Raw genomic sequence first — 26935 nt, forward strand, 5'->3', positions numbered from 1 at the left:
CCTTTGTTTTCAATGTGATGGCATGTCCAATTACACTCAGTCTTTACTGCTAATCTCAACAGGCCCTCTCTTGCACCTCTTGCCTTTAGTGTTCCTGCAGCTTTCCTAGTGTAGACTTAGTGGATGATGCTATTAGATATTGTAAATATAGGTTCTTACAACTACCTTCTGCATTTATAGAATAAATTGAGGACAACTTGTTCAGCCAAACTGAATGATGACAGAGAATTTTCCCAACTATTAAGACTGACTAGAAATCCTTTCCCCTACTTTAGGACAGACTAGAAATCCTTTCCCCTAAAATCAAATCAGTTTTGGTATTTTTGCTGTGAAATCCAAAAACTACAGCTCTTTTTAGGTTTTAGGAGAAACCTGGTCACCCCCTAAAATAAGACAGATTTTTGTTTTAGTGACAACAACTTTCACCACAGATTTATGACTGAAAAAGTTCCTATATAAAATAATAATAAACTTCACCTGTTAGCTATATTTAGGATATTTTGCAGAGTTTAGTCCATGCAAAATTCATGTTGAACTCTAAACTGTTTTTTAGTGTGTACCTATAGAACAAATCAATGCATTCAGTGAAACTGTGGAATACATATAAAAAGCTTTTTACAACAACTGTGTTAATTTTGTGTAAGTCATAAACTCAATAATACTTGATGTAGAAAACGAATTACTCTCTAAGGTGAAGGGATTGGGAATTGCTAATGTTTTGATTGCAAGTTCTACTGTTAATTATCATTGCAATAGTGTTCTTGTGGACTCTGCATTTATCAAAACCAGAAAATATCAGTAATGATGGTCAAATAGGGTTAAACTCACAACTGAATAGATTAACCGAGCTCCAAAATTTAAACCAAACTATGCAAAATTTAAATCCATTCTTCCTCTGTCATTTTGCTCTTTCCAATGTTTGTCAATGCCCTTTGAGTATCTCTGTTAAGGAGGGAAAGTTCTTCTAAAGGTGCCCAGTTTGGGGATGTGTTTACCTCCAATTCCCATGTTCCATGCAGCTGAATGTACCTTGTAGAAACACTTCAGGGACTTTAAAACTTTGTTTGTTACAGAACCGAACTATCAAAACTAGGAAACAATTTTTCATATACTTTTCCCCTCATAGTTTTGGGGTTTGTTCTTTTTTTTAAAGTTCATTGTAATCTGAAGCTATCATATAATGCAGGAAAAAATCCCAATCCTCCATGATAGCTAAGATTAGATTAGATTAGGTATCTGCAGCAAAAAACCTTTGTGGTATATTTTTATTGGGAGATCAGGTATTTTGAAATCACACAGCTAATTAATTTCTCCAATTTAATATTAAAATCTATGCACCTGGATTATGATGTCTCTCTAAGAAATAAGGGGGCCCAGGTTTCAATCTCTTTGAAAAGATCCATTTATTATGAAAAGTATTAAATCTCCCAGGCACTATTTTTGCGAACAGGATTCAGGTGTGTGAGGTCATTCGAGTTGCCAGGATAATGATATTTCTAAATGTGTTCTAAATGTGTGTCATTCTGGCATAAATGACAGACTTTCACTAAACTTGGAGAAATTTTCTTCTGTTTTAGCTGCCAGTGCTTGTGGGGCACAGTACTAGACAGCACTTGTTTGATGTGTGGCAGGACAAAGGTGAGAAGAGGAAAAGGGCAACCAGAAAACACAAATTGTAAATTTGTTCTTTTTGAAACAGTTAGAGCTACATTTTAACTTAGTTTATTTTTAGGTGAAAAACATTTTATCAACTGGAAGCCATTGCTGAATCAGTGTGAAACTTCCCAACAGTTTATCAGAAAAACTAAGCAAAAATGTTGCTCTACTATGTTCCCCACCCACTTATGCAGAATTTCTGCTTTGCAACCCAAATGTACTGCTTAAATGGCCCAGCTGATTATATGATTTGTTGCAAATACTGTTAGACCTCTTTAAGTGGTATTGGAAAAATGCAGGAAATATTGAAAAAAATACAGGCAAGGTAGCCGTGTTGATGTTTAAAAGACACAAGTTTTGTATTTAAAGCACAGCTTTCAATATTTTTATGATATCTCTTATAGCAAGTCTCCAGCATCTGGATGTATTCATGAGTCCAGTACTGGATCCTCTTTTCAGCTTTAAAAAAACAGTGAAAATTCATCAGAAGGTCAGATGAAAACATTCTGCAGTCTACAGCAGATTCTGAGCTACATGGCCTTTAAGCTGCCTGAAGAACAATTGGGAAGTGTGGGAATTTCTCTAGAGAAGTCATGAATTGTTTTGGGATTTACTCAACATATTCTGATTTGGAATGAAAGATGTGATTATGGAAGCACATAATAAGCATTCTCTCCTACACTCACAAAGAGTTTGTTTTCAAATCATTCTCTGTTATACATGCTCAGATTCTGTGGCATTATATCAGCCCATGCACGGGCTTCAGCCAGGTTCCAGAATGGATTCCTAAAGATGCAGTGTTTTTTTCCTTCTAAAAGAATAAACAAACAGAATTCCTATCTGTCCTGCAAGTAGCACTGTTCTTGTGACAGCTGCTGTGCAGTGAAGCTGGGCGTGTTTCAGGTGCCATGCCTTCCACCCCTCCTTAGAGCACAGAAAAGGGGTGAAGAGCACAGTTTATTTATCAGGTGGAACTTGTGTCTCATGTTCTATGGAAGAATGAGCTGAGAAAGCCTCAGGGCAGCAGTAGGTGGGGATGTTAGGCCAACCTCCCACCCAAGCAAAATAACTGAATTAAGACCTCGGCTATGGTGAGTCCCCACACCATAAAAAGGGACTTGGTGGTACAACAAGATGAATCTAAATCAAAACATGGCAAAGATAAGAACATATCTTACAAATCTCTGAGCCATGGTAAAACCCAGAGGCATTTTTTTCTTAGCATAAGGGAGCACTTAAAAAGTTTATTGCATTTGACAATTTTTTTTTAAGCACTTTTGCAACCATGAGGAAAACTCTGTATCAGTTGTCATTGCTTCTTTGTGTCCTTCATTAAGGGCCAGGAAGTAAAATAAAAGCACAGAATTAAGCTCAGCAATCCACAGCACTGATTCATGTCCTCTATATGTAAAAAATTATGCCTTCAGAAGTTCAAATTTATATTTCCTGAAAGCATAAGTGTCTATTCTGCTTCTATCCTTATCCTTGTATTTTTCAGTGGCTATAAAATGTGGTTATAAAATCTACAGTGTGTCTTCTGCAGTGGTTTCATTGTCCATATATAGATATCAAGACAGCTACAGACTACTTAATGACAGCCTTTTGGTCCAATGAATGTGTCAGTAAAGGAAACCAAGCATTTCTCTTAATAAAATGGTTTTCAGCATCCTTGAGGACTCATTAAGTGATCTCTTTAGAAGTCATATTCACTGAGCTAATTAACATGATCAGAATGTGCATTCCTTCCTTATGATTAACTTCATAGCACTGAAAGGAAAACTCTAAGTAAAAATCTTACAGTGACACTAAATACATAGATCCTTATATTCTGTATTGGAATGCATGACACACTGGCTACAGTTTGAATAACTGTTTAAAGTATTTTGAAAGCAGCAAGGACATAATTCAACTTAAGCTCTCACTTTCCCTCAACAGAAATACACAGGGCATTAAACAGCTTGGGCAAACAGTCTGGAAAGTTACATTGCGGTTCATCTTGTTACACTTGGTGCTTTATATGTAATGGTGGTTTTTACTCTGAGTTCCACTCAGTAAACCTGGGACTTCAGCTTTTTTATGGAGACATAAAAGTTTGCAATGCCTAATCTTCTTTATTGTGATAATTTGCTCACCATGAAGCAAAGATAAAAGATATGTAAGGGACAAGGATTGCTTTCATCACTCTTAAAAGTTTGGTATCTCAGAGATTAAGAATATTAAAATATTAACCACAGGAAAAAATGTTACTGATGGCTTTTTAAAATTTTAAAAACTGAAATATGAGTGACATGATTTATTCCTGAGGCACTCGCATTGAAGTTTATTGGCACAGTGACATTTTTATAGCATCCACATGAACACTGTTCTATAGTATTGTCCTGTAGGGTTTTAAATCAGTAGTGACACTCAAGTATGCTGTTTCCTATGAACTACTGTAATCTTGGTTTAGTTCACTGAACTATACTTGAATTATTGGAAGACAATAGTCTTTAGTGATACAATTTGATTGTAATAGGATAGAAAACAAAATGTTGTATTCCACAGAGTCTGTGACTGGAACAGATGAATGGGATGGAGTTATTTAATACTGCCCACACAATTTGGGCAATGAGTTTTTCAGAGAATTGCACACCTTAAATATTCTATTTTCCTCTGTGTCTGATGTGGTGCACTGACAGCCTGCCCTTCTTACTTTGCTTGAGCAGATGTCTTGTTCCAGCTATGATGAAATACATCGGTGTAGCTCCCACTAATACTCTCTGATTTCTATCTTATTGCTGGTTTATGTCAATCTGTCAGTCTGCTTCCATTTGGAGATCTCTCCATGTTTGGAGAGCTGGCTGTTGAACAACTTCTAGTTGAAGCCATACTAATATATTTATTTAGATTAAACTTTTTACTGGAATAAGAATGAATGGAATTTGGTAATTGAAAGAGCTTTGAAGGTATCATCCCTGGGAAATAAGTTTTGAAACAAAAATGTGCAGATTAATGCAATTAATTGTGCCTTATATAAAGATTAGCTTTCTAAAACTAGAAGAAGATGCAGGTCAAGTAACAGACTAATGATGTTCATTTGCAAATAATACTAATTATGAACTATTTTAAAGGACTAACCTGCATTGTTTTCAGTAAGAAATCATTTATATATTTGGCATTATGGCACCATAATAATAAAAATAAGGTTTTAATGTAAATACAGATGCCCATTCAGACTCCTGGTTATTGGGCATGTTCTGCCCATGGTCATGAACATCTCTTTAAAGGACTAATATACTTGATTAATGACCATGATTTAGGTATTAAAGCTGACAATTAAAAAAAAAAAAAAAGCCCAACCACAGATCAGTACACCAAGGGTGAGTTTGCTATTAAATTAAATCTGGGATCAGAAGAGCTGTCCTGATTGTTTTCAGCACTTAAGTCATTCCATTTCTTTTTTAGCATGTTTCAGTCTCTGTGAATTTTATCAGAGAATGCTGCTTTATGGGACACTGTAGTTACAAATTACTGCCTCTGAAGTTTGTCCTACAGAGCAGGAGAAGGGGAGAATTCAGCTATATGCTCCATCTTTACTACTGCATTCCTTGGAATGTTCCATATGTTTACCTTTATCTGACTTCAGATTTTGTGCCTTTGTGGTTGCTGGCAAGAGCAGTTGAATTCTTTCATGCCTGTTGCTTTAATAAGAAATGTGAAGCCACATACACAGTAACATGAGAACACAACAGCATGAAGCAGAAATAATCCCTGATGAGATGCATATCTTGAGTAGGGATTAGGAATGCTTTGCACCCAATTCTTTATTTGGACTGTTACTCTGAAAAATTCCAAAAGGGGGCAATCTTACCCTCTGCCTGGAAGTCTATAAATATAATTCAACTGAGAAAATACAGCACACTACTTTCTAAGTTCTCATTTACCTTAGAGAGCTGAAGGTTAGTGCAATGGTAAAAAACATTGAAGGGTTTGGTTTTCTTTTTGAAAAGCAAATTTTAAAAGTGGCACTGGATTTTCAAACTTCATTAACTGCAACAGTATGGATACATGTGGTCACTTTCAAATTGTGATGGTTAAAATTATCTAATGCCCTCACTTAGAATAAAAAATCATGTTGTTGAGAGGGAGATACATTAAAAAGTAATATACTTAAATTCCTTATGAACAAAAGGCAAACATGCTTATGCTGGAGACTGAGGGGAAAACAGAATCTCAAATTCATCCTTCTTTACCAGATGATTGGTGCTAACAAACTTGAGACAAAATCTCTATACTAGCTTGGAGGAATGAAAATTTTGTTTTATAATTTCTTATCTTTCTGTAGTGAAGTAGAAGAAATTAATTGTAGCCACGTGCTTGCCATTAATTTGTAGTAACTTTTTTACTTCATAGAGTATTTTCTGTAAGAAGAATGCCTATTTTCTTTCTACATGCTGCCTTAGCAATGTATTCTTGACCCATCTTTTGTAACTTGATTGCAAAAATAATTTAATTTTACAACTAGAAAATATTTCATATATATTATATATCTGGATCTACTAGCCCCCCAAAATAGTTTAAACAGATATTAGAAAGTCAACACCAATTCTTTGGCTGAACCCACTGGATGTTGAGAAGGAAGGCTGCAGGAAGCTGGTGAGGAGCACTCTTGCTGGTGACTGTGTGGCATCAGATGCTGCAGTGGCAGCCCCGTGGCTTTCCCCAGGCAGTGTGAGTGTCCTGCCATGCCCTCAGACTCAGTGTCTGCTGCATGTTCAGAGCTCTGGTACCTCACTGAGAGCTCCCTGCCTCAGAATTCAGGGAGTTCTTTCAGGCCTCTGCTGAAGAGCCTGGCGTGCTGCAGGGACAGAGCTGGCACTGGGGAGTGTGGTTTGTTATGGGGCAGGTGAGAGCTGTATGGGGGAAGGAAATGGACCCATCCAGCTCAGAGGGACGGCTGAGCTTGGCTTTGTCTACATGTAGAGAACATTTCTGATGTTTTAAAGATACTCAACATTTGGAGAGACTTCTGAATGCTGACCTTTATGAACTGTCCAATAAGTTCTCTTTTTTACCTGCGGTTCATCCCCATGACACTGGGGCTGGGTATCCAGCCATGATACAGCCAAATCCTATCATGAGTCATTACCATGTGGAGCCTGGCTAAAGCTGATAGATTACCTGTAGTTAAATGAAATTCAGTTTGTGATGTTTGGAATCTTGGGCTCCAGTCCATACAGTATGAATAAAGAGGCACAGACTGTCAATCTGTGTCTGCTGCAGTGGCTCTGACCTCTGATTCACAGCCAAGAGGGAGCTGGTACAGCCACAGCTCCATTAAGCATTATGGCTAAATATGTTTTCATAAGATGTATTTGAAGCTAAAAAAAAATATAGCACCACTTTATTTTTATTGTGTTAAGCAGTATACATAATTCTTTTTTTTTTTTTTTTTATTTGTTTGCCTTGCTTCACATTCATATGGTATAGACTATTTTAAACTCAGCCACATTTTTCTCCCCTCTAGAGAAGATGACCATACCAATTGCCTCACTATCTGTTTACATTCTGGAAAGAGTCATTTGGGATTTTCTCTTTCTGAGATAAACGTTTGCTTATGGATATTTTTTTTTATTGTCACATCCATGGCATTTTTAAAGTAAATATGAGTACAAGGTTTATATTATTTTAAATGTATATTGTATTTGTCTTCCCAACACTGTGGTTTTTAGTACTGTGAATAACGTAGTATGGAGCCAGCCTATTAAACAGCCTGTTTTTGTAAGGAAACTGTTAGTCCACCTACAATATTCTATTGCTTACTGTGTTCTTCCAATATGCTTAGCATTCCACAACCTAAATGATCATTTGTTGAACAAATTCATGCTTTTATTAGTCAAAATACAGAGAAAACAGAGCCCCCCTGTTTCAAGATATTTGCTAATGCACGGTTAATTATCACATATAGCTTACTATAATTCATTTTACAGGGAGACCTCCTGCAGGTAACATACTAGCAGTTTATGAAGCAAAATAACCTCACTATAGATTAGAACTGTTTCACTACTGGTCAGACAGTTGCTGCTTCTAGGCCTTCTCACTTCACATTGCTAATTTGAACAAGGCTTTATTTTTATATTTGTCAGCAGCAAGACTGTAGCATGGTTGTTAAACCTCTCCCAGGCCTAATTAGAGTAGCAATGCTAGCATTCATAATGAATCTCGTGTCCTGGGTTGGAGGAGGTAGCCATGGTGCTACAGTAGCTTCCTGGCAGACAGTTGCTGGCAGGTTTAAGGTAGCTTGTGGCTTGCAATATTAAGTGACTGTTGAAATTCATTGACTCCACTGCGGCTTATGTGTCTAGATGACAACAAGTTTACACGGTTCTTTTATAGTTACAGCAAATGGGTCCATTTAAATATTTATTAGGTGATTATGGTGATGTGAAATGGAAAAAAATTGCAAAGTACAGTATTGCATGTATAACTGTTTTAACTGTTTGTACAAAATAGGCCTGTGGTATCATTTGAAATTACAGCATCTTTTTTTCCTCATAAATATTTATAGCATATCAGTAGCTAGGAATGCTAATTTATTTGCATTTTGTTTCTTATTTAATTTGACAGCCTTTTGGGTAGCCATTAAAGGCACTCACTCTGATTTGAATGAAGGATATTTCAATCAGCAGTTGAGTGGCATTTTGATTGGAGTGGATGGAGTTCAATTTTAGGAGTTCTTTTTGCTTTATGAGACACAGAAAGGAGTATTACCTGTGTGTGCTCGATGACGGGAGCACCCCCAGAAGGCCTTCTCTGAAACTCTTATTTCTGAGCAATTTGTCATAGCTGCTGCATTAAATGTAGTCAGTTTGGTTTATTTTGCTCTTTTTTCTGGCTTAATAAAGATGAAAGTAACACAAGGGCCAGGTATAAATTTCTGCAAAAAATTGAGCAAGAGTTGTTGTAAAATATAAATATGACTTGGATGACAGAACAAGCTATTTCAGGTCTATAGATAAAAGGATTAAAAACAGACAGAAGAAGAAATCAAATTCTTTGACAGCTTTGCAGCTACTGTTTATTTTTTCACAGCAACAGAAGAAATGGAAGTGAGTCAATCTCACTCAAGGGCATGAGAGAGCATGATGATATCTAGAGGTGTCAGAGCAAATATATACATTGGAAATGCCTTCAGTGATGGCACAGAAAATAGTTACAGTGAAGAGAAATCAAGCATAGTACAGTAAATTTAATGTGAATGTATGTGTGTGTCTACCTCTATGTGTAAGCTTACACATAGTATGAGAGACTTGCTCCTTGTAGAGAGAATAATTATGCTTCAGCAGCTTCTCTCATAGTGCTATCACTGAACTTCACTCTTGTTTAGGTATTTAAATTTGCTGCAAGTGGGTGGCAGAACTTTCTGAATCTGTATTTTTTAAAGAACAGAAATAAACAGCAGAGATAAATCTGAAGTCAGCTCTTGTCAGAGGAGGTGGAAAATGTGCATCATTGTCAAGTAGAGGCAGGGAACACCAGCTGGAGTTCTTTGACTGTTTTGAGATATCGAGCAACATGTATCCACAGGTCTGACTTTTGCTTTGCTAATTCTGTGCACATACTCTCTTTGATAGTTTCACATCACTTTCAGCAGGCTCAGAATACTTTCTATTTTCTTCTGCTGAAAAATTAATTGATTGTTTGGGCCAATTTTGCCAATTTCACTTGAAGAAAGTGGTTACACAGCCTGGAAATATTGACAGCCACTTGAAACGGAGATGAAGAATTTTCATATGTTTGAAAATGAGGTGGATTACTCTTCCAAACAGAAGAAGAAATTCTAAAAAGCAAAATGGAGACATGGAGTTGAATTAACTCTGCCCCATGAAGCTACTGGAACACCCAGAAGCTTCCTTAAGACATGTTGTGCTATGCCTAGGATTGGGATATAGTCTCCTTATAGAGCTCAAACTTGCATGACACTTGGTTACTGCATTAATGCTTATTTCATTACCAGTAGGAAAAAGCAAGATAGAAATCCTATAGGCATATGTTTAATGCTGGGTTTAGCTCAAATTTGGTGCCCATATTCAAAATTGAGAGAGCTAGTGACCAAAGGATACTGTTACAGTACCAGTATTAACAATTATGTATTACAGCTCAGTTGAGAATGGTTGTGCAGTTTCTTTTTTGCTATGAGAACTCAAAAGATAGGGGATGAATTATTGTATGATTATTTATGATTATAAAGTTGTTTATTCTCAGGCTGAAGAATTCTGTGCTTATCTCTGCACTAGTTTTGGGTGAAGTCCTGTGATGCCCAAGATGGGAAGTTAAACACACAGCTCAGAGTGAACATTCATTGATGTGAAATGAGGACAATGGAAATGTGTCCTTGTGTGTCCACAACAGCTCTGGTCCTTAGGGCTGTCTATCAAATTATTTTCACAAGGACTAAATTCATTTAAAAGAGGATGAAGTGGCAGGGGGGGAAAGAACATTCTTTAGCTTTTTGATCCTGGAACTTCTGTCCTATGCTTTGCTCAGATTTTCCAGTGAGATCACTTCCTGAATGGGGTGTAATATGAATAAGTGTTTTGAGAGGCAGGTTCAAAAGCTGAGCACATGGAATTGGCCCAGCTTTGTTGCATCCCATCGGTGACAAAGCTGAATTTTTTTCAAGGTTTCCAATAAGCTCAGAATTGTCACTCATGCAGCTTGAATGAGATTAACTAAATTATATATATTGCATACACTTTTTTGTGTCAAAGAATCTGTGAAATCAACTTTTGAAGTGTGCATTGCATTCAATATAGATTTGACTGTTCATCCAGCGCTATATTCTTCCCTACTTCGGTTTTCTGCCACAACTTTGTGCCATCTGTACTCAATATACTGGTAAATACTTTACTTTCCTACAGTTTAGTAGTTGAAGCTACTGTATTTTATACATTTCTTAGAACTGTTACAGGTTTATTGTTATAATCCATATTTATGGAATTTCAATAACACTTCAAGGTGGGGATGTACTGGTTTCCCTACTGAACTAATATAGAAAGTAAGATGGAAATCTTGTTCAAGACAGAGTTATTTAAATCTGTCTCTGAGTACAAAGTGGTGCTTTCACAACTGAGTCCCTCGCCTGCTGACATTCCTTCTTGTGATCCATTTTGATGAGATAAAGAGGGGTGGGGAGATGGCAAAAACCACAGAGTCATGAGACAGCAGCACTCACTGCAGATGGCAAAATAAAGTATCTTTTTACAGTATCAGGAGAAATTATTTTAGACAATCAGTAGTACAGTAAACTACATTCTGTCTCTGTGCATGACACCAGGAAATAAAAATCTGTTTTTCAGTTGAATGAAATATACAAGGTCCAAGCATCAAGATCTTAGCACTAGGACAAACTGGAAACTTTCCAGTGGAACATTTTTCTCTCAGCTAATGCCAGTTCACCAAAACCTAACACGTTGCATGAAAATGTCTATTCCAATGAAATTTTTGATGGAAATGTTCTTGGTTTGCTGCCAGCTCACCCGCTTTTCCCAGCTCTCAGCTCCCCGGCATCTCACGTGGAACAGTGCCAGAAAGTCAAGTTTCTTCACGTTCCTGGCCTGTTTGGCAGACTGCCACGAGGGATGGGAGTCTGGGCTCTCGAAAGTGGACAAGAAACCTTATACATGCACATACAACTGTACACATACTCTCACAGGTCATTTAAATCCATGTCAGTTCATTCAAAGTAAAGGGCTTTTTTTATATAGAGGGTCTTTTAAATATGACCCTCCTATGGAAAATTTCTCATGTTGGAATTTTAATTCTAACTTGCGACTGAAAAAAAAAATTGGAGAATATGAAAAATTCTCCTTATAGGGTGAATACTGGTTCCTGTGCAACGGCATGTTGCACTATTGTCACTGAGGCTATCAACAGCTCCATCTGCCTTCTCTCTTTCACTGCATAACAAGAGGTATATTTGTAACAGCTACAGTGCTTCACACTTAACCTTAACAAAACAAGATAATATTTTTAGAGCTTTGTAAATATTTGTTTTAAAAATTCCTCGTAAGCTTTTTTATATAAGGCAGACAATCTTTTCTTGCTCACTAAGTGGACTGAGGGGATAGGGTTTCAATGTTGTTGCCTGAACGATAAAGAGAAAATAGGTACATATACTAAAATTCTGACTGAGAGGGCCCTGAAGCAGGAGCACTGTAATGTACTTTTCCATAGCCTCACTTCATGCACTGCAAGTTGCTTATTATATGTAATTAAATCAATAAGCTTCAATCACACTGTGTAGGTAATTTCTGACTGCAGGGATGTGTTCATATTTGGGACAAAAAGCAGTTGATTCAAGTAGCCACTAATGAATTCCTTTTCTGACTATTCTTAATACCTTGGATTAGCATAACAAAGTTGGGCTCTTTAGGACACTAGTACTTACTGCAGTTTATTTTTCAGTTGAGAAGATGGGATTTATTGTAATAGATACAGTTCAAGATTTCACTGAAGAAGGGCTCCTGAGTAGAGTTTCACTTCTTGCAAATTCGCATTGTTATCATCAAATCTGAGCCTCACTGCCAGTCTGACAAAAATTGATTGCTTTTGTAATAATGGAAAAATAGTAAATGTCCAGTATAGAATGCTAAAATCTCTATTAAACAGAGAAAATACCTGCCTTTGTTAAAATAAGGAGGAAAATATTGGTATTTAGTTTTATTTTGTTTTCTGGGGGCTAACATTGTGTAGTAATGCAGGAGGCTACATTGGTGCTGTCCCTGACTCTTTCACAAATGTGATCTGAATTTGCCCCCCGTGTCTTTTTATCATGAAGTGACAAAATGGCAATGATCAGCAGAATGCCCTTGTATTAATAATAGTATTATATACCCAAACACTTGTAAAAGGCTTAGATAAAGTGCACTGTTAGACTTACTATGCATTGATCTGTGGCATTGAAGAATTTTATTATGGTAGGAATTAACTTTGAATCTCTAAACATGCGTGGGTTTGCTTTTGTCATTGTAATTACACTGAAGAAGGTTCCATGGGTTGCAAGCAGCAGAAGAAAGTGGGTAAAGTATTGGCAGAAACTTCACTTCAGTCATAAAATCCATTGTCTCCCTTGCTGAGGCTGTAGAGAATCCCAAGATCTTTTATTTGCACTTGCCTTGACATCAGTCTATCCATGAGCAGGAGAAAATGAGATGAGTGTATTTGTGTGCACACATACACAGCAGGATTGAGCAATTCCAATTAATACCCTGAAAGGAAAATAATACATAAAATCCCAAACTTTTAAAATGGTTTCCAATTAAATGTTCCTTGATAAAAATGATGCAACGGAAACCCATTTAGAGTTGCTTTCTAATGTCCCTAAACTGAAGTCTGGGTTGCACTCTCTAATCTCCTAATCTTTTGAAAGGAATAGCAGAAAGGCCTCTCTACAAAGCAATTCTGACTGCTTTATTTGACTCACTGGGGCGAGAGGAAGATGGGAGGGTGTTGCAACTCCTATGCTGCAAATACAATTCAACATGTGCAATGAAGTGACAACTGAATTCTTCATGTCAAAGAGTCAGTGCTGGACTGGGGTATGTGAGCAAAGACATCTTATTACTCTTATCTGACTAGTGTTCTCTAAGAGCTTCTTTGGTGTTCTCTAAGATTATACTCTAATCTGGCTGAGGGGAAAAAAGCTCAGCTCCCTGGAAAACAGAACACTGGCACTGATTTTCCTCAGCAGCTACCTTGCATTAAGTGAAGCTCAGCTCTTTACTATAAGACTGAACTAACCCCCTCCCCTGTTGCAGGCACTCACAGCTGCTCTCTGGTGGAAAAAGAAAATTCTGCTTTCCATACAGAAGCCCATCATCTAAGATTTTGAACTAAGATTTTGTAACTCATTTCTCTGACTGTTCTCTGGATATGTTAAGAACCTTAAAGAAGTCTATGCTTGAAAATTTGTATTGAGATCTAAGTCTTTGACCATTTCTACCCCAGAATACTACAGTATTAAAACAGGTAAATTCACAGAAAAAAAAATTGCACTGACGGTATTTTGGAGTGCTGGCTTTGGCATCAGCTGAGAGAGAGCAGGATATGAGTGTGCTGTGCAATGCATGTTGTGCTGTATATTGTCAGAAAGAGGCTGACATTTTGCAAACAAAATGTTTAGACTTGGGGGATTTCTGTTCCCATGTACCAACCTTCCTGACAATTTCTATCAGCTCTTCATGTTTTAGGGCCTCCGACTCACAGTGAAATCACATTTGTACTGAAGTACACATCCTACTGTATGCCTTAAGAGCACAGAGGGTAAGATAAGAAGCAGGGGTTCCTAACTCCATGTGCTGAACTGGACTGAGCCCAATGGGCCTGTACAGAAGGCTGATTCTCAAATATTTGGGGGTTCAGAAATATGGCCAGTGCTGGGTCTGGGGACAGAGAGGCAGCGGGGCAGAGCAGCTACAGAAATCAGAGTTAAGGATTTGGGCTTGGATTTTTATAGGAGCCCATATAAGTAAAGGCACCTCTCTTCTATAGCCCATCATGAATACCTGTTAAATGCTTATATTTGTTACTGCTGATCTCTCCCCATTTATTGTAGTAAACTGGACCTGATTTCTTGATCAATCTCTCTGTAATCAGCTATCCTCATCCACAAAAGCTGATTACAATAACTAAATTAAACTGTGTGCAGCAGTGTATTGTCCCATCAGATGGCACAGAGGAGTTCTACAGTCTCCTTGGAGTCACCCAGATCAACTATTAATAGATGCTTTTAATGTAAGAATTCCTAGGTGGTTCCATTTTTCTAAGGTTGCAAGACATTCTGGACTTTTTATTTTCTCTCTGAAATTGTTGTGCTGTTTTAGGTACTTAAGAGACAGACTCCAAATGAAGCAGCCATTCCTAACCTATGCAGACAAAGGGAGTGGTTCCCTTAGCAACAGGAACCATGTGGAGGTTCTCAGAGAGCTCTCTTTTCCCCCTACTCGTGTTTTCTTTTAACTCAACATTTTGCACAGCATCTTGCATGGAGACTCCGACAGCTGGGCTGGAGGCAAGCAGCTCTTCCGGCTCTGGCTAACCCGTGCTCGAGGGGCAATTGTTCTACACTCATCAGACAGAAAAAATGATAATCATGGGTAAGTGAACTGGCAGACAATCAGAGTTCATGCTGAGGAGGGGGAAAGTTTACTGGCTGGCAACCAGAAGTGTCCAGCACTTCCCAGTGGGCACGTATGCTTGAAGCAGGGGCACTAGTGTGATGCTTGCCTGTTTTTCTGGTGGGATTGCATGTCTGCATTTAACATTTCAGGGGTTGGAAGCATTAGTCCAACTGGGTTCCATCCTTAGCATGCTACTGACTTCCTTTACAGTCCTGAACATCTCATCTCATCTCACCTCTCTGTTTTCTTTCCTCATCCATTAAAAAGAGATTATTTGCCATGAGGATCTCAAAAGGAGTGTAAATTACTGGATTATATTACTTGTCAAAATTGTATTTGATTTTGAAGTTGATGATGAGGTGTGCATAACCTGAGACAAAGTATTGATCTTTTATTGTGAATTTAGCTGAATTAACTTTCCTGTAGATAGATCTAGTTGCTTTTCTTCCCGGTACAGGAGAAGAGATGTGTGCATGTAGTGCTTTTACATATATGTGCCTAGGTAAAAGAATTTGTGTATGCTGGTGTATAAGTAACAGAAACAGAGATGTTTATTTCCCTCAAAATAGCTACAGCATGGATAAAGTAGTAGCTGTGATTCAGTGAAATCCAGCATACTATAAAATAATGAAATTTAAGCTTTGTAGTATTGAAGTTATCTGCTGTCCCTAAAGTCTTATGCATTACCAGCGCTCTAGCCAATCTCAGTTGGAAAAGCCTAATGCATAAACCCCTAAGTTTGTATTCATTTTACCTAAAAAGAGACATCTGAATGATTCCAATGTTAAGCCAGTTTATTTTGTGGGGGACTTGCATAAGGGATGAATTTGTCTCTGTTTTTCCTAATTGGATGTAGAAAGTTCCTCTGGTCACAATTTTTCATCACCTTTGAATTAAAATTCAAGCATCCAAGTTCATATTTCGACAAATTGTGCAGTATGCTGATCATCTGGATGCAGGCTCCCTTTGATTCCACACTCACAGAGTCTCAGTGTCGCAGTGAATGCGTTCCCACTACAGGCAACTTAGTTCTTGTATTTCAGATGTGATTTGATTACTGCAGGCAAAAGCAGTCGCTGTCCCTGTATGCGCAGAGCAGCTGCAGAAGTGTCACGCACCAGCTCCCCACAGTCCTGTCAACAAGGAACTGTCATTGCTCTCCCTATTCCTTGTCCAGCACAAACCTACAAATCCCCTGCTCTGTGCTGGTACAGCAGCCAGCACCTCTGAGCTCTTCCTGGGGATCACAGGTGACAACAGTCACAACACTCCCATGTGCCTGGGAACTGATGATTTCTCTCTCAGCTCCAATTTAAATGAAGAAAAATTGCCCTGTTTGCACCTTTATGAATAATATCAGGTTATGTGTCTGAATAAAGAGGAAGGCAATAATGAGTCACTGAAATTAATTGTTTCCTTTTTCTGTCTAGGGTTATATTTCTATCCTTTTATACCCTACTTGAAACAATATTACTGCTTGAATCAGTGATACTAGCTAAAGTACAGGATTAAAATACTGTATATTTAGTGTGAAGAGTTTGAGTTCCTAATAACAATTTGGCTTGTACATTTTGCAATATGTGAAGAAAATCCTGGGTTTAGGGTGTGAGGGTCCTTTTAGCAATGATTTTAAGTCATTGCATATTGATCTTCTTAATTACTTTCCCCATCCCTATTTGATATCTGGTCCCGCAGTTTTTCCTTGTTCAGTGTTTTCATTTAGAATTTATTTTCAATTTTTATTCAGATGAACAAAAATGTCAGTCCTTTTGCCAGGCCTGTGGTTAGAGATTTTGTACGAGTAAGCCACTGAGAGCACTTTTAGTAACTTTACATTTACTAAGTTTGTCCTGTTATTAGCAATTTTTATATTGTAGCTTTTATCCCAGCATTTGCAGTGCGCTGGATAAATGAAGCCTACCCAGAAATCTGAAGGCAAGGAAGTAACACCAAGGGATCACTTTATCCAGAAACTAAGTAAATAATAATAATTCTAATGATCTACAGAAGTGTTATATGTCTTAGAAAATGAAGCAAAGATAAAGCAGAATAGATTGATAACAACACCTATTTCAGCTGATGCTTTTCATATAGGACTAAGCTGAAACGGGAGAAAAAGTGGATGTTAGTCTTAAAGACGTGTATAGGAAGAGGTATGAGAAACTGATTTATGTGGCTGGCAGCCAAGGAGTTGGCAGAGTTTCATGGTTTTAGCAAGAAGAATAATCTCACACAGATCAAATATCAAGATCTCACCATTTTTATATACTATATGATTTTTCAACACCAAGTAAAAGCCAAGGTTTATAACATAATTCTTTGTTCAATCTGACTTACTCATTAAAAGATCAGCAGATTAACTCCTCCAAGATACCTCTGGATACAAAGCAGATAATATATTAGGTTGTGTATGGCTTATGGCTTTTTAGGTTGTAGTCCTGGAAAAAGGACTGGTGTGATGGTCTGGGGTGGTGCTGCCCATTGCAACCTGTTATCACTTGTCTGATCCTTCACTAAAATACATCACTACTGCATCAAGGTGGGCAGGAGGCATCCTCTTCTGTAAAAGCTTTTCAGTATCTTTCGTGGGAAGAGCCAGAAAACCTAGGAACTGTGGATGGTTCCTACACAGGTGTTTCCAATCCTGGAACTGATCTGGCTTTCTCAGAGAGCCTTAAAGGATTTAAGAAGCCAGGACCAGTGACCATGTACAGTCTGTGGCTGTAGCTACACTCTGAATACTTGGGTCATGTAAGTCCTAACTCTGGGTATTGTCTAATTTGCAGACTTTGTATTGTGGCTAGAGAGATGCATGTGGATCAAATGCCAATTAGCCTATGGGACTAACAGCCCAGCTACTTGCTTAAACAGATGGAAGGTTTCAAAAAGGACAAGTCGCCCCAAATCTTTCACTGCCCCTTTCCCCATCCCCCATTTAGTAATGTTGTATTGCTGAGCCATGCACAGTTCTTGCTGTAGCATTAGGTAGAGCAGTGTGCTCTTACTGACAGAGGTAACAGCAGCTGGAAAAACACTGCAGCAATGAGCTTAGCTTGTTCCAGGCTGATGAGAGGGCAAACTCTTCAAAGACCCATAAGAACACTCTTGTTTCTAAGGTGTACTAAGTCCAGTGTTTTCACATCTTCATTCCTAGTGTTGCCATTGTTAACTCATTAATGACAAAATTTGCTATAATCCCATTATGTTAAATTGATTTATAGGCTTATTGGACATTGTGTAAACTGTACTGAATAAACAAGTAGAAAATTTTAGAGCCCAAAGATTTATTTCACTGAAACATACATATTCCCCAGCAATTAAGATGTAAAACTAACAATGTGATGTGCTGAAAATATGATGGCAATGAGAAGCACACATACATTTTCTAAAGTGCAAGAGTAGGTGGGACATCTGAAAGTGTTCAAGCAAGGAGTTTGGATAAACAAAACTCATCTTAAAGTCTTTTCAGATTCATAAACATTATGCACATGAGAAGATTTAGATTAATGTTTGATATCTCCTCTTGAATGTTATCAAGAGAGTTTCAATGGACAGCTCTTTGGAGAACCAGTATTATTTCCTTATGTCCTGTTTCATTTAATTCTTTAGCCATGGGATTTGAGGAGCTGTTTTCTTTTCTTCCTATGTCATGTCAGTTTTCCCTTTTTGTTTTTTTTTGGTTTTTGTTTGTTTGGTTTTTTACCAGAAGAAAGCCCATCACTGATTTTATGGCCTCCTCTTGTGTCATATTCAAGCCTGTGTTAAGGATCATCTCATGTGTGATTCAGATTGGGTTTGTTCTGTGCTAATAAACCTTGAGAATTTGGAGTGCATTTTAGAAGAGTTCAAGATGAGCTTGAAGCTGTTGTCTAAACTTGCTTTCCCCAGAAGCATGTCAAGAATGCACACAGAACAGCTCCAAGGTCAGTGTTTGTGTCCTGCCTTACAGCAGAGGCTGAGCTAGGGAAGATGGAAATCTGCAGAGGGATCCTAAAGCTCTCCTTTCTAAGTCTTTTAAGGCTAATGTCTCCTTTTCCTTTTGTATCCTGACAATATTGAAATTAATGATTTACGGATTTAAATTTCACATGGAGTCAAGCTGAGAAGATGTACCTGACTCCAAGTTTCTTCTAAATGCAAAGTTGCTGCAGCTTTTGTTCCAAGCTAATCTTTGTGTGACTCATATGGCAACGCTCAGCAGGCCTGGGCTCCTGAAGATGTTCCTTTGAGGTCAGCAATTGTCTCAAGCAAATATTTGCCACTTCATAAATCTCTGCTTGTATAGGCTGGATTCTATAGCCTCTCTTTTGGGCAGTACAAGATTATACAACAGCCATCATGCATCACCAGGGGAGGAACAAATTCTTTTAGAAAAGGAGAGTAGATACCCAGACTGAAACACAATGTTTTTGTAGCTAAACTAAGTTTTAGATCAGTCAGATTGTCCCTTGAAACAGATAGAAATTTCAGGTCCAGCATTTTAATGACTAAAGTAACATGTTGTGGAAGCTGAAATATGCAACCAGTGCACATTTAAAAAGTGAAGGAGAAGTTTGAAATATTTCACTGAATGCATGATTAGAGTGGTTGGGTCAGTTTATGTAAGAATATTTAAAATTATGACCATATTTCAAAAATTGTTAAAATGAAGTTCATCAAATTGGTTCAGAAGTCAGTGCTGAGTTAGAATTCCCATTTAGCCATTTATACCTCTTAAATATATATATATATATATATATATATATATATATATCTTACTAGGCATTTTGTATATGGAAAATTTGATCTATGATCATTTCAAAAGAATATGAAAAAGAACTGGCCATTTTTATTGGATTCTGTCCAGTGTGACAATTGACAATACTTTTTGGCTCAAAAGTGAAAATAATCATTCCATTTTTATTTCATACATAGCCAGAAAATTATTATTATTTAAAAATAATCAACATACCACTTTACTTTGAGTTGGAATTTCAAGCAGATGATGATTTTTAGGGGCTTTTGGAAACTGAATGGGCTGACATAGTATGAAATATGCCACATCTAGCTAGTTAATGTTGATAATTTTAGAAGTGGCCTCCATTGTCTAATGCCTCCTGATTGCTTTTCACTGCTGTACTGTGTATAAAGAAACCCTGTGGCATCACTGGGCAGTTGAATGTCTCTATGTAGTTTATTTAAAATGTTCTTCAGTTTTCTGGCATAAATTTGAATTGGCTTAGACTGATGCTGCCTAAACTTGACCATGGTGGCCAATTTGGGATTGAATGTGAATGCCATAATAATGGTATGTTCTTATATAAATTACACTTTGTGTCATTATCTGTATCTATTTTGAGCATTTAGGACAGCAAGTGGCTGTCTGAGTGCTCACAGGGGTAAGGATTGAGCCTCAGCTGTAACAAGTTTCAGCACTACCAAATTTAATTGAACTACTACAGGTCATATTAGCTAAAGAATGGTTTCTTGAAGCAGTACATGAACAATAACTCGATTTCATTCACATGATAAAAAGCTGAGAATTGCAAGACTTGATGTCTTATAGAGAGGCATGTTATTTTACATCATGACATGCTACAGGCATTTTTAAATTCCATAAGTTGAGGGGAAGATGAAGTTTCAGAGACCATACCAGATTCTGAGCAGTGGAAGTGAAAAACAGGATGAAGGGAAAGAATGGTGCAAGCAGTTGAAAGAAATTTCTTTTATTTTGTCACTGCTTGTCTGCAGTTTAGGGATGACTATTGCTCTGGACAGCTCCCATCCCATCTCATTATTGTCCCTATCAAACAACACTAACTCCTTGCTATTTTCTATTTAAGGGAATGGAATAGAATGGTAAAAGCTTTCCCCACTTGATATTTGCTGTCATGTTCATAGGGCTCTTTCTTTAAACCCACAAGATGCCACGTTTAAACTGTGAAAGTGGTGTTATTTACACTGAGCATAGTTAGTCCTCATAGCCTGATTACAGTGCCAGTTAGGATCAGGTTTAGATTCATCATTCAAGAGACAAAGAAAGCATTGGGGTAGAGACAGGAGAGATGCTATAGAAGGATGGTAATGGGAAATGTAAAATATTTTAGCCTGCTACCCCCAGCCTCCCTGGCTGTCCAGTCAGTGGCCAGGCTGTTCCAGGTGAGGTAGCCAACTAAGAGATAAATGTATGTGATTTTATACAAACTTCATAACTTGCAGCTGAACGTTAATTATAGGTATCAATTAGTTCTCTGTCTTTGCTGTGTTGTTATGAACCTCTCTTCAGTTTCTGACATGTTTTTCATTAGGTTGATTAATAGTGATTTTTTTAATTATTTAAAAACTAACTGCCCTGCAGGAATATGTAGAGAGCAGAAAGGTGATAGTAATGCACAGCTTTAGTGCTAGACAAACTGCACATTGAGAATAACTGTGGTCATTGTTGCAGGGGACTTTTTTTCCTTTGAAAAGTTTTGCTGAGCTTAATATTGATATTGAAAAAGGTGATGCTTTAGACTTCGTATTGCAGCTGTTGACATAAAGTGTGCTTTATTGTAAGCTAAACTGAACAAACTCTCTGTAAACCGTCTCAGACCTTACTCTTGCAAACACTTTCTCATGGGTCTTACCAAATTCAGCTCTTTATACATATAAGTGTGTTGATTTGCTTTCTTGCTTTAAATCAATGAGCTAGAAAGAAAACTGCCTTCAGGACACTGATGGGTTTGTGCATGTGAGCAATAAAATATGTAATGTACCAGCATTCTTTCAAAGTGCCCAACCAGTTTTATTGGCACTTTTATCCTACTCACAAAGTTTCCTTACAGGCCCAGGTTTCAACACTGACAGACTTCCCAAAAAGTGGCTGAATTGTTTATTACAAGTTAGCTAAACCCCTACATTTCTTAAAGAGGGATTTAGATTTATCTTGGATTTTCAAATTAATTTTATAAAGGGGTTTTGTTAGGACAGAAAGGGAACATAATGCAAAAGCCTCTGAACTTTATGGAAGGTTTTAGCTGATTTCAATGAACTTTGAACTTTCAAGGGATGTTTTAGAGAATTAGTGTACTTAATTACATACGACATTTATGAAACTGATAATAATTTTTTCTGTCATGCTAAAAACTCCATGGTCTTTAGGATCAGAATCCTGAAATTTTTGGCGCCCATTAACAGAGATGAATTAGTAGCTCATATTCATTTTACATTTGTTGCTGTTGTTCCTAAAGTTCAAAATTACATGTAAAACCCAAGACACCCAAGTGGTGAGACACGGGAATGGAATTAAGCAGGATCAGCTGCTAATCATGTCTCCAGCACAGATAACTAAACCCACAGATATCTCTTCACCTGGCTGATTCCTCTGTGTCTTATTTATACTGAATGCTTGAAAGGGAAAATATTCTCTCTTGCTAACTGTTTGTAGAGGGTATAGACCCAGTTTCAGCAGGGTCTCTTGATACTGTAGCAATAAAAAGAAACCATTAAAGCCTAGAATAATTTCTTTAATTAGATGCTTTAGAGCTGACCAACTTCCGATTGCAGTAGAAATGTGCCATGCTGGCTGCTGTACTAAGGACAGAATAACTGGTTTGTGTCCTTGAGCTTGCCAACAATAGTCTTTTCAACTGGAGTTACCTTTATTTTCCCCAAACTGAAATGCAATTACAGTATAGTAACAAACAGAACAAAAATGCAAGCCATGTGTCCATGTGTTACCAAATTGTTTTATTTTGAAAAATAACCCAAACTACTCTCTAGTATATATTCCTTCCCCCATCCAAAATCTATTATGTTAGGGATCTCCACAGACTTTAATTCAGTCTTTGCATTCAACACAGTTTTTATCATTGCCTTCAGATTTTTGTATTGCAAGCATAAGAGTAATTATGTTCAAATCCAGAACTTTTCTCCTTTCTTGAACTATTGGTTTCTGTCCATAGTTCTCTGTTTTGTGGAGTTGAAAAAAAAATGAAATTAGTAACAGTTTGTCATTTATAAAGTACCAATTTGGATGGAGGTCTGAGCAAACTGGTCTATAAAAAGGTGTTCCTACCCATGGCAGGGGGATGGAATGAGAGGAGCTTTAAGGTCTCTCCAAGCCCAAGCCATTCTATGATCCTATGAGTTTTACTGAATTTGTGTTGTCAATTTTCAATAGTTCAATGCTACAACACAGAATGTGCATCATGTTTGGTACGTGTGAGAAATTGAAGAGAGACACATCTTGATTTTGTCCAAAGATTTACTGTCCTTGTCTCTCTGGCAAGATCAGGGAAATTCTTGTAGACAATTAAAAAAAAAAAAATCAACTGAGGGTTAGAAGAGTAGAGTAAATCAGATCAATTATTGCCTTTCCCTAATGAAACATGAATAGTTTGTACATGATTCTACAGGTGAAATTCACCATTAATGGTTTCCTGTTCTTTGGTTGAATCTTAAACAGGAATGGAGAGCTTCCAGAAGTTCTCACTCACGGTTCTTACTATGGCCACTGATAATGGCTTCCCCCAAACGTGGGGCAACGTTCCCTGTGTGTGAGACAGCTCTGAGTGTTGAGAGATCAGTCAGCATTTCATAAAATAGGAGCTTGTTCTCCTGTACAAGGAGTATTTTAAAACAGTGGCTTTTAGAAATCTGTTTTTCTTGGGAGTCCCTTCATTTCTTGATTTAAAGGTTAGACTCAGAGATTTGTACAGGAAGAACTGGATTATTAACATGCAAAACCAGGCACCAGCAGACACATATTATACCTGTCTGAAGATATTTTTGAAATGTTGCCTAGGATAGGTAATGGCTAATAGCTAGTAGAAAAATTCTGCAAAGGAAGCTGAGGTGTCAGAGTTTGTGTGCTAGAGAATGCAGCAACTCTGTTTAGTCACACTTAGAACACTCAGTAAGTACCAGAAAGTTTATTCCACTTCCTAAAGCTTTGGGGCATGATGAGTAGAATAAGACAGAGAATTTCTGCTAAGGAATTGGCATGTTGTAAATTTGTGTCCCAGAGTAATTTGCAGTGATTTCCTGGATAGAAAAATGCAACAGAAAATGCAAGGGAAATAAAGGAACAGACAAAAGCCAAGCTAACCTCAGCTTGCAATTGAGACTACAAAGCTGGAAAAAAACCCCCAGTTTCCATCTGGCTGAACCGAAAGGGAACACGATCCATAAAAGTGGATATTGAGATCTCCTACAAGTTCAAACGAGGACAGCTATGCATCCTTAGAGAGACCATGACCAAACTTGTATGGGTAGAAATGTAAAAATAGCCTGTCAGCAACTTTGTGGGTTTGTTTTCATGTTCTGTAAGACAATCACTGGTGGCAGACAGACCTCCCCTCTTTGCTTCTGACTAATCTGCACAGGAGGTTCAAAAGTGAAATATGATTTTTGCCTTGTTTATCATAGTGAATGGTTTGTGGGGAGGGCTTATACTTGGTCAGACGTGTTAGGAAAAAGTGGCAAAACTAAATTATTTGCTAACTATGAAAATTAAATGCAGCCCCCTTTATGAGATAGGTGGAGATTTTTGCATTTAATTCTGTTTTAGTGAACTGCAGCCTCACAAACTGCTGTTGGTGTAGGAGTAGGACCATCATTTCTGCCTTGGTTCAAAAAGATTAGAAATGGCTCACATAAGCCAGGCACCTGAGCATGTCTTCATTTTAACTGCTGCAGTCTGATCTTCTCCTAAATTGTTTTCCAAAGGAATTCCATAGGAACATGGCTTTAACTGGAGGAGGGAAACTGTTCACAGGTGGGCTCACTTTCCCTTCCTCATTACATCTTCCAACAGAGCTGTCATCAGCATTTTGATTATAGGATTGATTACATCAGCATTTTGATTACAGGATTTTTCTGCCTCTCAGGTAAGTATTTATTGCACTTTAAACTTTTATGTCATTAACAAGACTGCATCTATTTTTACATAAGTGCATAATTTAGTATTTTACTGCTTGGGAGAAAAAAATATTTTCCCATACTGATTGAAAGAATGCTAGAAAAGAGACTAATGCAATAGGAGATTCCAGTCTTGTCTTACTGACTGCTCTAGGGATGCTTGCCTACTTGTTCCATGAAATCAGGATCTGAGCCAAATTTTGTCAATGTTTTAAAGCATAGATTTTCACAGTTTGCAAGTGGTAAAAATCTGTTGCTCTGAAACTTCTAGGTTGTTTTCAGGCTGTCAAAGATCAGAAAGAAACTAAAAACTAAAAAGCCAAAAACTAACTGAGAACCCAAACCTTGAAATTTTCGCCAAACTGGAAAATGGGTTGGGGTTCACTTGTCACAGTGTAAGAACACTGAGACTGACACTTATAGCAGAAAATACTCCTTTCCTGTTTAGAATTGTAAAGCTTTTAAAGTAAGGTTCTTCAACTTGAGTATGGTGACTTCTGTGAACTTCTTCCAGTTTTCAGCTGCAAAATCATTGGGTCTCTGGAAATAAACAGTACAAGTTTCTAAATAAACCACTTCAGGTTTTCAGAAATTACCATCTTCCCCGTAAAGGTTTCTTCAACTGGCAGAGTAAATTCCCTTTATATTTAGGCTTTCTCTACACATCAATTTTGTTGACATCAGTGGATTCTTTATATGAAACAAGATGAATGTACAGTGGAGAAATGTCCTGAACAGCAAGAACATCTTTTCAGTAATTGAGCTTGCATACAGAACAGTGAAGAATTTACATGGTTACAGATGTTGTAGAAGATTAAATATAAAGGCACTGTTACCTGCAGGAATGAAATCCATCTTGTCAGCTAGTTGGAAGACTCACTAGCAGGAATTTCCTGTTGTGGCCAATTTCATCCCTCCTTCCTCCGCCCCCATTACGTCTTTGCTGTGCCTCCCTCTCCAGCTCTATCCGAATATATTTTCACTACGGCACATTTAGGTATCAATCAACAGGAATCTCAGCTGCTGTTGTGCTTAGGGGACAAACTGTTCTTTCTTCATACTAACAAGGAATGCCTGAAATAGCCAGACACACAGCTGATTGATGCAGCTACAGTTTATACACCTAGATTCAGACAGTCTGAAACTGCCAGAATTAATGGCTTATTATTAGAAAATTATACACTACTTAGAATATTATATACTGGCTTATATACTTCTGCTAGACTTATAATTTAAAACCATTTAAATGCCTCAGGCATAATCACTGAAGTTAAAGTTTTAGTTTGTAAAGTGCTTGATAGTGCAAATTAGACACATCTGCCTGTCTCAGGTGCATTTGCTCTTAGTGTTTTTGCTGTTTGAATAGGGGTTTTTTTGTATTTCTCTGATGTGATATCTGGGATTATGAAGATTGATGCACATCTTTTTATAGATTAAGGTATGTCCCTATATTAATAGTTTAATTTGGTGGAACTTGGAAGAAAGAATATGGGACCCCAAAAGTTTAGGACTCTTAATGTTTCTGCATGAACAGAAAACAACCAAACATTTTCACTTGACAGCCTTGAGCTATGTGGTTTGCTTAGCTTGTGGGTGCCACTGCTCAGGGAAAACACCAGGAGGATCCTGAAGGAATCCTGCATTTGCTGTAGTGTTGGCAAACGCAGCAACCGCTGCTTCTCCTGGATTTATTCCATGACATATACCAGAATTAAGGGCTCCAAAGAGAACCTGTTGGCAGTGAAGGGAAAGTACCAAGTGAGGTGTGACAGGAGTAAGATACTACACAAACAGGCTCTATGGAACAAGCAGGTCAGTTTTGCCACACACACGCTTTTTGCCTCTGCCTGGGACTCTTAACCTAATGGTGAGCCTTTCTAGTTTATACAGGGGAGTTTAGGTTTGTGGCTGGCTTTCATCACAAAAATGAAGCATGATTTAAAAGCTATGGCAACACAAAATACAGAATATTGAGCTATGGGAAGCCTGTCCAAAGGCTGCATTAGCCTGAGTGCTCAGAAAGAGGCCATGGGCTGCCCAGGAGGGGAAATCAGAAAACATGTGGGACTAAAAGAGGTTTGTGACTCCAGCTGAGATTCAAGGCCATGTGCTGCCAAAGCAACAGTCTGCACTCCGAAAAAGCTGCCAAATGTTCAGAGTACCAGGACACCTGAGCAAGGACAGTCCCTTCCATCATGTTGAGCTGTGGGTGGCTGCACCTTTGCCACCTGTGCTAA

At 37.8% G+C, this 26935-nt stretch overlaps 1 protein-coding gene across 2 annotated transcripts in view; it reads left to right on the forward strand.

Moving 5' to 3' along the window:
• The first annotated feature begins 14576 nt into the window (after nt 1–14576).
• The window catches only part of ANKFN1 (ankyrin repeat and fibronectin type III domain containing 1), a 113186-nt gene continuing 100827 nt past the window's right edge, over nt 14577–26935 (forward strand). For both annotated transcript variants that reach the window (XM_071451319.1, XM_071451318.1), the window contains exon 1: nt 14577–14792. The gene's annotated coding sequence lies outside the window, so the exon portion shown is untranslated. The remainder of the gene's footprint in view (nt 14793–26935) is intronic.

Source organism: Agelaius tricolor, unplaced genomic scaffold (genome assembly GCF_023055355.1).
Source record: "Agelaius tricolor isolate 1412-34295 unplaced genomic scaffold, bAgeTri1.0.p SCAF_32, whole genome shotgun sequence".
Taxonomy (NCBI): domain Eukaryota; kingdom Metazoa; phylum Chordata; class Aves; order Passeriformes; family Icteridae; genus Agelaius; species Agelaius tricolor.